Source organism: Rana temporaria, chromosome 1 (assembly GCF_905171775.1).
Source record: "Rana temporaria chromosome 1, aRanTem1.1, whole genome shotgun sequence".
Taxonomy (NCBI): Eukaryota; Metazoa; Chordata; class Amphibia; order Anura; family Ranidae; genus Rana; species Rana temporaria.
The window spans coordinates 467,965,173-467,974,502 of NC_053489.1; positions in this window are offsets into that span (position 1 = coordinate 467,965,173).

The following is a 9,330-nucleotide window of genomic DNA, read 5'->3' on the forward strand; positions in this document are numbered from 1 at the left end:
GGAAGAAGAATGGCACTGCCACCTGGAGCTGTCAATGTTATCTCTATGTGATGCTCACAAATGGCAATCTGCTGACAAGACACTCCCAGGGGAGAGCAGAACATAGCCTGCAAAAGGGGGGCGTCTGGGTGAGCTCGCTGGGATGATATGATCCAATAACATGCTAGAATCTTTGAGGACTGGCCATGGGTGGATTTCTATCAGTTAATTGTACACTGTACATTGCAATGTAGTATTCATTTTTATCGAATAATTTTTCCAATTATGGGTGTGAGAGGGCCTCATGTCTAAATTTTGACTAAGGCCTCACAAAGTCTAGTGCAGCCTCTGAATGTACATGTCCATTAAGTTTACCCAAAAGAGTAAAAAAAGTGCAGCCTGATGTGGCGGGCAGGTAAACACTCAGGGCCAGATTCAGGTACATTGGCGTATCTTTGTGCCGGCGTAGCGCATCTCATATGCGCTACGCCGACGTAACATTGAGAGGCAAGCTGAGTATTCACAAAGCACTCGCTTCCATATTTGCGCCGGCGTAATGTAAATGGGCCGGCGTAAGCCCGCCTAATTCAAAGTAGGCAGGTAGTGGGGCGTGATGTATTGAAATTAACCGTGACCCCATGTAAATGAATGGCCGATCGAACGACACATGCGCGCGCATGCTCAGAATCACGTCGCATATACTCCCTAAGATCTCATTTTACATAATTACTTTCAGGAGGAGTTATTTTTAAATATTACAGGCTTGATTCACGATGGAGGAGTTATTATTTTTACATACTGTGGCTGGTAAGGTTGAAAAAAGACACCAGGCCCATACAGTTTAACCTGTTTTGGTGTGTGTACATTTTTTTTGTCAATAGTACATTGTATATCCCTGTATGTTGTGCTTGTTAAGGTGTCCATCTAATAGTTTTTTTAAACTATCGACGCTCCCTGCTGATACCACTGCTTGTGGAAGAGAATTCCACATCCTTACCGCTCTGACAGTAAAAAAAACCTCTACGCAGATTAACGCTAAACCACTTCTCTTCCAATTTCAGTGAATGGCTGTGTGTCCTTTTAAATTTGCTTTCACTGAAAAGGTTTTTCCCTATGCTATGGTCACTAGTGCGGTATTTGTACACCGCTATCATATCCCCTCTCAAGCATCTCCTCTCCAAGAGAGAATACGTTCAATGCTTGTAGTCTTCCCCCATAGCTGGATCTTCTAGTCCCTTTATTAGCTTTGTTGGCCCTTCTCTGGACTCTCTTCAGTTCCAGCACATCCTTCTTGAGAACTGGATGGTATACTCCAGGTGCGGCCCGACCAGAGTCTTGTAGAGTGGGAGGATTATTGTTTTATCTCTTGAGTGAATCCCCTTTTTAATACATGCGAATATTCTGTTGGCTTTGCTTGCAGCAGCTTGGCATTGCATGCCATTGCTGAGCCTAAAGGCTGGTACACGGTCCGAATATCGTCCACTTCAACAGAAACCGGCCGACATTCAGCCAGAGTCTAGAGCAGCCTGTCTAGCTTCTGTCGGATGTGCATGCTGGAAATTCAGCAGCCGACCAGCTTTCCATGTCCGTTGGCTGCAAGCGCTGACCAGTGTGTTCTGGCGGGAGGGCGGCTGTTTCCTTGTCAGAACACAATAGCTCATTGAGGAGCTCACGAGGAGCTCGCTGTACCAATTGTGCTATGTTAGTAAAGAGAACTCCTCCATTTTTTTTTATTTTTTTTTTTAAGTCCATTGGGGTTCTACTAGAAGTAGAACATTTTATTTTTTAATAATATTAAATGATAAAAGCTTGCATAGCCATTTTATAGTTTATGTTTTATTAAAAGGGAACTGGAAATTAGTGATTTGCCAAAATATACCATCGTCTTGCTGGTATGAAGCCACAGCTGATATACATGTATCTTTATATAGACATCTTTGTGGAATTGAGTAAATCTGCCCGTGGTAAAACCTGATGATTTCAGTGTTCGTTGCAAACAACATCCATGAGGTCAGTTAACATGACAGCGCACTGGTTATTAGCTGCCGCGACAGCTGAGCATAATGAGAGTGCCTGTGGCTTTATACCTAACAGCTGTGAGCCTGAGGTAACCATTTAAAGCACAGAGACACCATGGTAACAGGAACAACAAAACTGTTAATCTTCCAAAAATAAGGTATCATACAATGTATGCACTGTACAACACACTATGACAACCATACAGAAATGTGTTGTGGTCATGCTAGGACCTTTGGATTACAAACAATTTAAAAAGTCATGGTGGGATTATCACCAGGATACTTAATGTTATCTGCAAAGCCCCAGTATAGATATGAATGTTTCTTTAGTCCTCCGTGAAAAAAAAGACCTATTCCTTAAAAACTTTAATTAAAAAAACAGATTTTTTTATTATATCAATGTGTTTATTTAGGGAGTGTTCTACTGTTGTTGATTATTTGTCCATGAGCCTTGTTTAAAGCTCATTTACCAGCAAACTGTATCTCCCCTCCCTCCCATGGCCTCTAACCCCATTTAGCAGGTGTCCCTCAGACCAGAGTTTAAATTTAAAGTGTATGTACATTTTTTAGAACTATATATTGCATATGAACATTATATAGTGCTTTGAAAAAATATTCATACCCTCTGAAATGTTCTACATTTTGTCATGTTACAGCCAAAAATATAAATGTATTTTATTGGGATTATTTTATGTTATATGTTTCATGATGGGGTTGGTTTGTTCAGAGTGATGTGCACATGGTGGTTTCGCTTTTTAGGCTAAAACTTTCAATTTTGGTCTAATCTGACCAGAGCACCTTCTTCCACATGTTTGCTGTGTCCCCCACATGGTTTCTCGCAAACTGCAAATGGGTCTTCTCATGGCTTTCTTTCAACAATGGCTTTCTTTTTGCCACTCTTCCATAAAGGCCAGATTTGTGGAGTGCACGACTAATAGATGTCCTGTGGACAGATTCTCCCATCTGAGCTGTGGATCTCTGCAGCTCCTCCAGAGTAACCATGGGCCTCTTGGCTGCTTCTCTGATTAATACTCTCCTTTGCCCGGCCTGTGAGTTTTGGTGGACGGCAATGTCTTCGTAGGTTTGTAGTTGTGCCATACTCTTTCCATTTTGGGATGACGGATTGAACAGTGCTCCGTGAGATATTCAAAGCTTGGGATATTTTCTTTTCTTACCTAACCCTTCTTTAAACTTTCCACAACTTTATCCCTGACCTGTCTGGTGTGTTTTGTGGTCTTCATTATGTTTTTTGTTCACTAGTGTTCTCTTACAAACCTCTGAGGGCTTCACAGAACAGTTGTATTTATTCTGAGATTAAATTACACACAGGTGGGCACTATTTATGAATTAGGTGACTTCTGAAGGCAATTGGTTCCACAAGATATCAGTTAGGAGTATCAGAGTAAAGGGGGCTGAATACAAATGCAAAAAAAAAAGACAAAAAATAAAAAAGACAAAAAAAAAATAATTGAAAACCATTTATCATTTTCCTTCCACTTCACAATTATGTCCCACTTTGTGTTGGTCTACCACATAAAATCTCAATAAAATACATTTACGTTTTTGGTTGTAATATGAGAAAATGTGGAAAATGTCAAGGCACTGTATGAGACCCTAACAAAAGCAGTTTAAAGATCAAACTTTTTATCTGGCAGTCACATGTTGATAACCATGTAATTCCACACCACATTGTACAATAGTGCTGCAGGAAATCAGTATTAGCATGTGATAAAGATCTGATCCATTTGGACATGCATGTTTCTCAAGCTAGCCATTGGGTGGTGCAGATTTAGTTGTGCAAGTTGCTGTTCAGTTGCTTGAATACATTCTATTTAACCTGTTTCTGGAACAGATTGCACAGCTAATATACAATTTTTTTGAAATATACAATGGCAAGCAGAGAGGACGATGCATGTCTAAAGGAATGTTGGGGATGTTCGTTCATATAATGCTCGGGCTCAGAGCACAGCATCCTCCCAGTGGGAAATTGGAAAATGTGGAGTCAGAGTGGCAAGATGGATGATTGGCCGTTGTAGTGTATTTATTATGTAAGACTATAGTGATTAAAACAAACATTAAGTTTGAAAACCCCCACAGTAAATGGGGGTTTTCAGAAAGATGGGAAATCATTTGCATTGGTATCTTTGAGGCATTGTACATATGAACTTCAGCTTGTGTAAGGACATTGCAAACAGCAAGTTTGTCATGGATATGCAGTATTGTTTGTCTGTCAGCTTACCTCTCCTCCATGTGTTCACCTTAGAGGCCAGACACTCTCACCTGGCTGCTTAAGTAATCTCTCCTCCAAGCATGGCTCCACCCCAGCCCCTATCAGAGAACTCTATATTAACCTGTGCACTGCAAGCCAGCCCTGCTGATCAACATTGTATGTTAGCTTTCGTGTGCGACTTGCTGTGTCTTCTACGTCTGATTCCAGTTACCAATCTTGGCTTGTTCTCGACTATCCTTGTCTGCTAGTTGCCCCGACCTTTGGCTTATCCCCTTACTATCCTCCTGTACCTACTGTGAGCGTGAGCTGGGAGACTCTGGGGGCCGCGACCTGGAGCCAGTAGCAGCCCAGTCCATCCTCACCACTGGAGGCTCTGGTGAACACCTGCTGGCTCTTAGACTCCGCGCCCTGGGGAATCTTATGCTTCAGCTCCCTGTGGGATCCGTGTTTGTTCTCCAGTGGACCTGCCTTCCTTAACCACCCAGAGTTCCATCCGCAGCAGTCAGCTGTAGGGTCCACTACCGTTGCAGTGCACTCCTGACCTCAACGGTGTGCATCTGTCATCTGGCCTCAGGTGACCTGCCAAGCTTTTACAAAGCTTTGGGCCAGCTTCAGGCAGCTTTGTTGAAGCCTTAAGGCCTCAACGCTGGACGCTGATAACGTTTTTCTCCTGGCAGCAAAAAACCTCTGATGCTGGTAAATGTGTGTACCTCATTTACTCAAGTCAAGCGCTTTGGCGTTTATTCATTTCATTGGCCAGAAAAAATCATTTATTCTGGCCATTGAAATTAAAAACCATCCAATCGCTTTGACTTGAGTAAACCCAGTACACACATTTACCAGCGCCAAATGTTTTTTTTTCTGCTAGTGTTAACGCCCGCTTAGTCGTGTTTACCCACGTTTATGTCGCGTTTGGCATTTTTCATCCAAAACAATCCTCTCCTGAATGAGATTCTTCTGCAATCAGGAGAGGAGCGTTTTCCTGTCTCTAAATTGTGCTGCTCCTAAATTCTGGTGTGCATGGACACATTGGCTTTTATTGAAATGAGTTCAGGAGCTTTGGCAAAAAATGCCAAAAGCTCCAATAACTTGAGTTTAGGAGCAGCAGTGTACATGAGGCCTTAAAGTAAAACTATACAGTAGCGCTAGAATAAAATGCTGCTGGCAGGAAAGCTTTTATTTCAAGAGATTACGCTTCTCTTCTTCAATCAAAGCATCGTATGTGGTGCTCGGCAGCAAAGTTTCTCCTGAATGTTCAAGTATGTAAAGATGAGCGTACATTCTCGGAATGCTCTGCCTTGGTGCAAGGATGAATTAACTCCTCTGCACATGTACATGTTACGTCATCTCTGACTGGCCAATTGAGGTTGGCCACAGGTACCAAACTTGGAAAAATACTTGGCAAAGTTGAAAGTGTCTGCAAAAGAGGTCACATTGCTGGAGGGGAGTTTAGTTCCGCATTAAAGCATACTTTAGTTTCCTGTCGACATAGTTAGCCACATCTTAAGTGCTTGACCTCAGGAATGATTTACCCCCTTCATGACCAGGTCATTTTTTGTTATTCTGACACGTCATGCAACACTGTATGCAAATAATAAAATAAAAAAAAATCTTTGTTTTGGTGGTATTTGATCACCACTGGTGTTGTTTTGCTATATAAATTGAAAAAAAAATATTTTGAAAAAAAAAAGACAAAAAAATACTACTTTTTAGCTTAGGATAGAGTGGAGAGGAATTAAAACACCTGCCAATTTTTATTACTGTCTGTGCCCCCATTAGGGAGATTCACCCTCTGTATTTGTCCTATTTACCATTATCATTAAAAGTGAAAGTAAGAGAAATTACCCACATTTTGTGTTGTCCACAGAAAAGTAATAGAGGGAACATTTTCCAATGGGGACACTAGTTCTGGTGACCTGGGGGTCCCTAAGGAATTCCCTTGATATGCAGGGATTTCCTCTAACTTCCTGTTTGGCTATGGGACAGGAAGTGAAGGGAAATCTCCACAATGGGACATATATGATGAAAAAAAATCTGACAGTGGTTATAACCCTCCCTTGCTCTATCCAAGATGAACAAAAAAGTTTTGCCTATAGTTCTACTTTAAAGTGTAATTATACTCACCTCCACTCTTCCAAGTTCCTGGCATTTTGCTTGGTTGAGCCAAGATGACTTAATTTAGGGCTGAAATTTTACAATGAGCAGTGGCGGACGCTCATTAGGTGCGAAGGGGCGACCACCCCCCCGATCAATGTGCCCGGCCCCTAATCTGCATGCGGGGCACCGGACGCATGAATTTCTATGGGTTTTTTTAAGCACATTATTAGAGCCTGAGGCTCGAGCCCACCCAATTGTTTGACGTGTGCGACAGGGGTTGGAGCATAGAGGAGGAGTAGTGGAGCGGAGGAGGAGGCAGGGGGAGCTGGGCGCAGCCAATAAGTGTGCAACCTCCATCTGGATTCAAGGTCCGGATAGCAGGAGAGGAGAGGTACAGATACCAGCCGCCATGGAGGAGGAATACAAACGGAGGTTGACACAGAAGCAGATACAGCACAGAGGACCATTATCAGAGCAGGTCCTGCTGGGATGGCTTGATTCTATCCGCTGCAAACTCTGGAAGGAAACGCTAGCCCGTGAGCAGCGACCCCAGGGAAAAGTTCTCCCCATCTAGGAAAGGTACTGGTCACATATGGATTGTGGGGGCTGTTTGGGGGAGAAAAACCACACAAGGAGCAGACAACTGAATTAAGCAGGCTGGTCTGGGCAGAAATGCTTATGAATGAGAGCTATAGAGCCCTCGGGTGGCATGTATCCCCAGCATACCCAACAGAAGGCAGATAGCAGCCCAACAGAAGGCTTTGGCTACCGTGGCCTGGGACTGTTGTATGCGAAGCTGACAGGGGATCCTAACTTTGGGAGTGATTTGGAGTGGCGGTTGGACAAAATCATGGATTACAAAACAGGGCTACTGAACATCTCGGAAGTGCACTGGGCACTGGAAGATATAGATTTTCTGTCCGTTCAGGAATGGGAGCTAGAGATCGCCTACAGACGGCTGCTAGGCTCTGCTCAGCGCCAGGGCTGGGCTCCCTTTGCCTGGGACTGTCAGGAAATACCATTTGACAACTCTGAAATCATGGCTGAAGAGTCGACAATGGGGCAGAGTAACAGTGTGCTTTGCCAACCTTCCCCCACAGCTATGGACGCAGAGGTCTTATGGCGAACCTCTGCCCAGCACTGATAGCATCTTCTGGGTTCCACGGACAGTAGATGGTGAACCTCTATCCCCAGACACCAGTTGCAGAGACAGGGGATTTGATAGACTTTTCTGCTGAGGAAGAACAACCTGATGAGCCTCCAGCAGAAGAGCTGGTATCAGGGCCACACTGATCACAAAGTTATTATTTGTTAATTAATTATGGTACATTGTACACAATTTTTAGAGCTACATTCTATAACTATTGTATGGCCAGCCTTAGTCAATGCTTTAAAAGCCTTTATAGGTCATCAGTTTAGAGTTAACCATGAATTGTGCCTAAGAATTATCACTCTTACTCCATTTGTCGAAATGATACCTCACGTGTAATGCAATTTATGCTTTCATACAAAAATTTGGGGTAACATAATTTTTTGTGAATTCACGGGCATCTGTAATTTTATTTTTTTATAAATTCTTTATTTATTTCAAGAATTACTTTACAGCATAATACACTTCAGCTCATCTACTTAATTAAACTGTATCAGAGAGTTAAGAGAGCGATGGAAAAAAAAAAAACACCGTCCCCCCCCCATCCTGGTTTCGTAATACTTCTCGTTTTCCTCACTTAAGGTAACACCATCTTTTATATTTTAACAAAAAGTGGGTATTATATTGTGTGTGTATATATGAAATGTATTTAATGTATTTTTTTGGCATAGAAAACCAGCAAATGCCAACGAAGATATTCATCTACATATATATTTTCTTAAATAAACAGTTGTGCAAATATAATAGGATATAATAGGACATAAAAAATTGCAGCTGCCACCATTTTTTTTCTCCAGGACGTCTGCTTTCAGAACATATATACTTGTTTGAGGGTCTAAGGTAATTTCCAGCAAAAATGCAGATTTTGAAACGTGATTACCTCCCATGGTAAAATCAAAAATTGACACTCATTTCCTTAGCCACAGAACCCAAGGAAATCAAAGCATTTTCCTTTGTGCCAACCCGTTCTCCATTTTCCCAGTTAAAACAGGGCAGATGAGATTTACAAACACCCAATTTGGTAAAAAAAAAAAATATTTGAAATATTTGAAATCCTAAAGCCCTTACAGAGATTTCAAGAAAAATACTGTACATTAGTTATTGTAAAAAACACTCAATCAAGGTTCTGATAATCAAATTTTAAAGAGAATTTTCCCATGTTCTCATCAATTTCTGTCCTAAGTGTTGGAATAGTTTACCGCTTTAGAACTAAACTCGCATCTGTGCATGGAACCATAAATCTTACATACAGCAGTTTTTAGTTTCACATGGCCATGCCAAATTAAGGTATCACAGTCCAAAAATAAATAAGTGTGCTTAAACAGCAGTGTGATGCCACTCCTATGTAAACAAAAGTAGATGGCTACGCAGAGCAAATGTCACATCTTCACTGTCACATCCATATAAAGTTTTAAAGAGGTGAAAAAATTAACTATTGTACACTGTTTTTGGCATGCCTGTTTTCTGGTTTATTTTAAGTTCAAACATTTTGATGTTACCACAAATAGAACATACGGTACATTTTTTTGGAATTGGGATGGACTTCAAGCTAATAGGGATGAGGTTCAAGTTTGTCACTTAACTGGGTTTAAGGTGAATCCTGCAAATTCAAGATTTGCTGTCCAACCAAACGGAGGAACAATTTTTTCAACCATAATGGACTGCGTGCTCTTTAAACTATGACCAGGTATCTTAGAAAGACCTACAAGGGGGCTTTTGGATAAGTCACCCCGCCACTATAAAAGGGGTGGGGGGCACAGAGCATCCATAGTGTCAGCGTATTGGAATCTTCTATAGAGAACCCATGAGTAAAGATAGCAAACTGCATAGGGAGAAATTAGGGTCAGTTAGGAAGC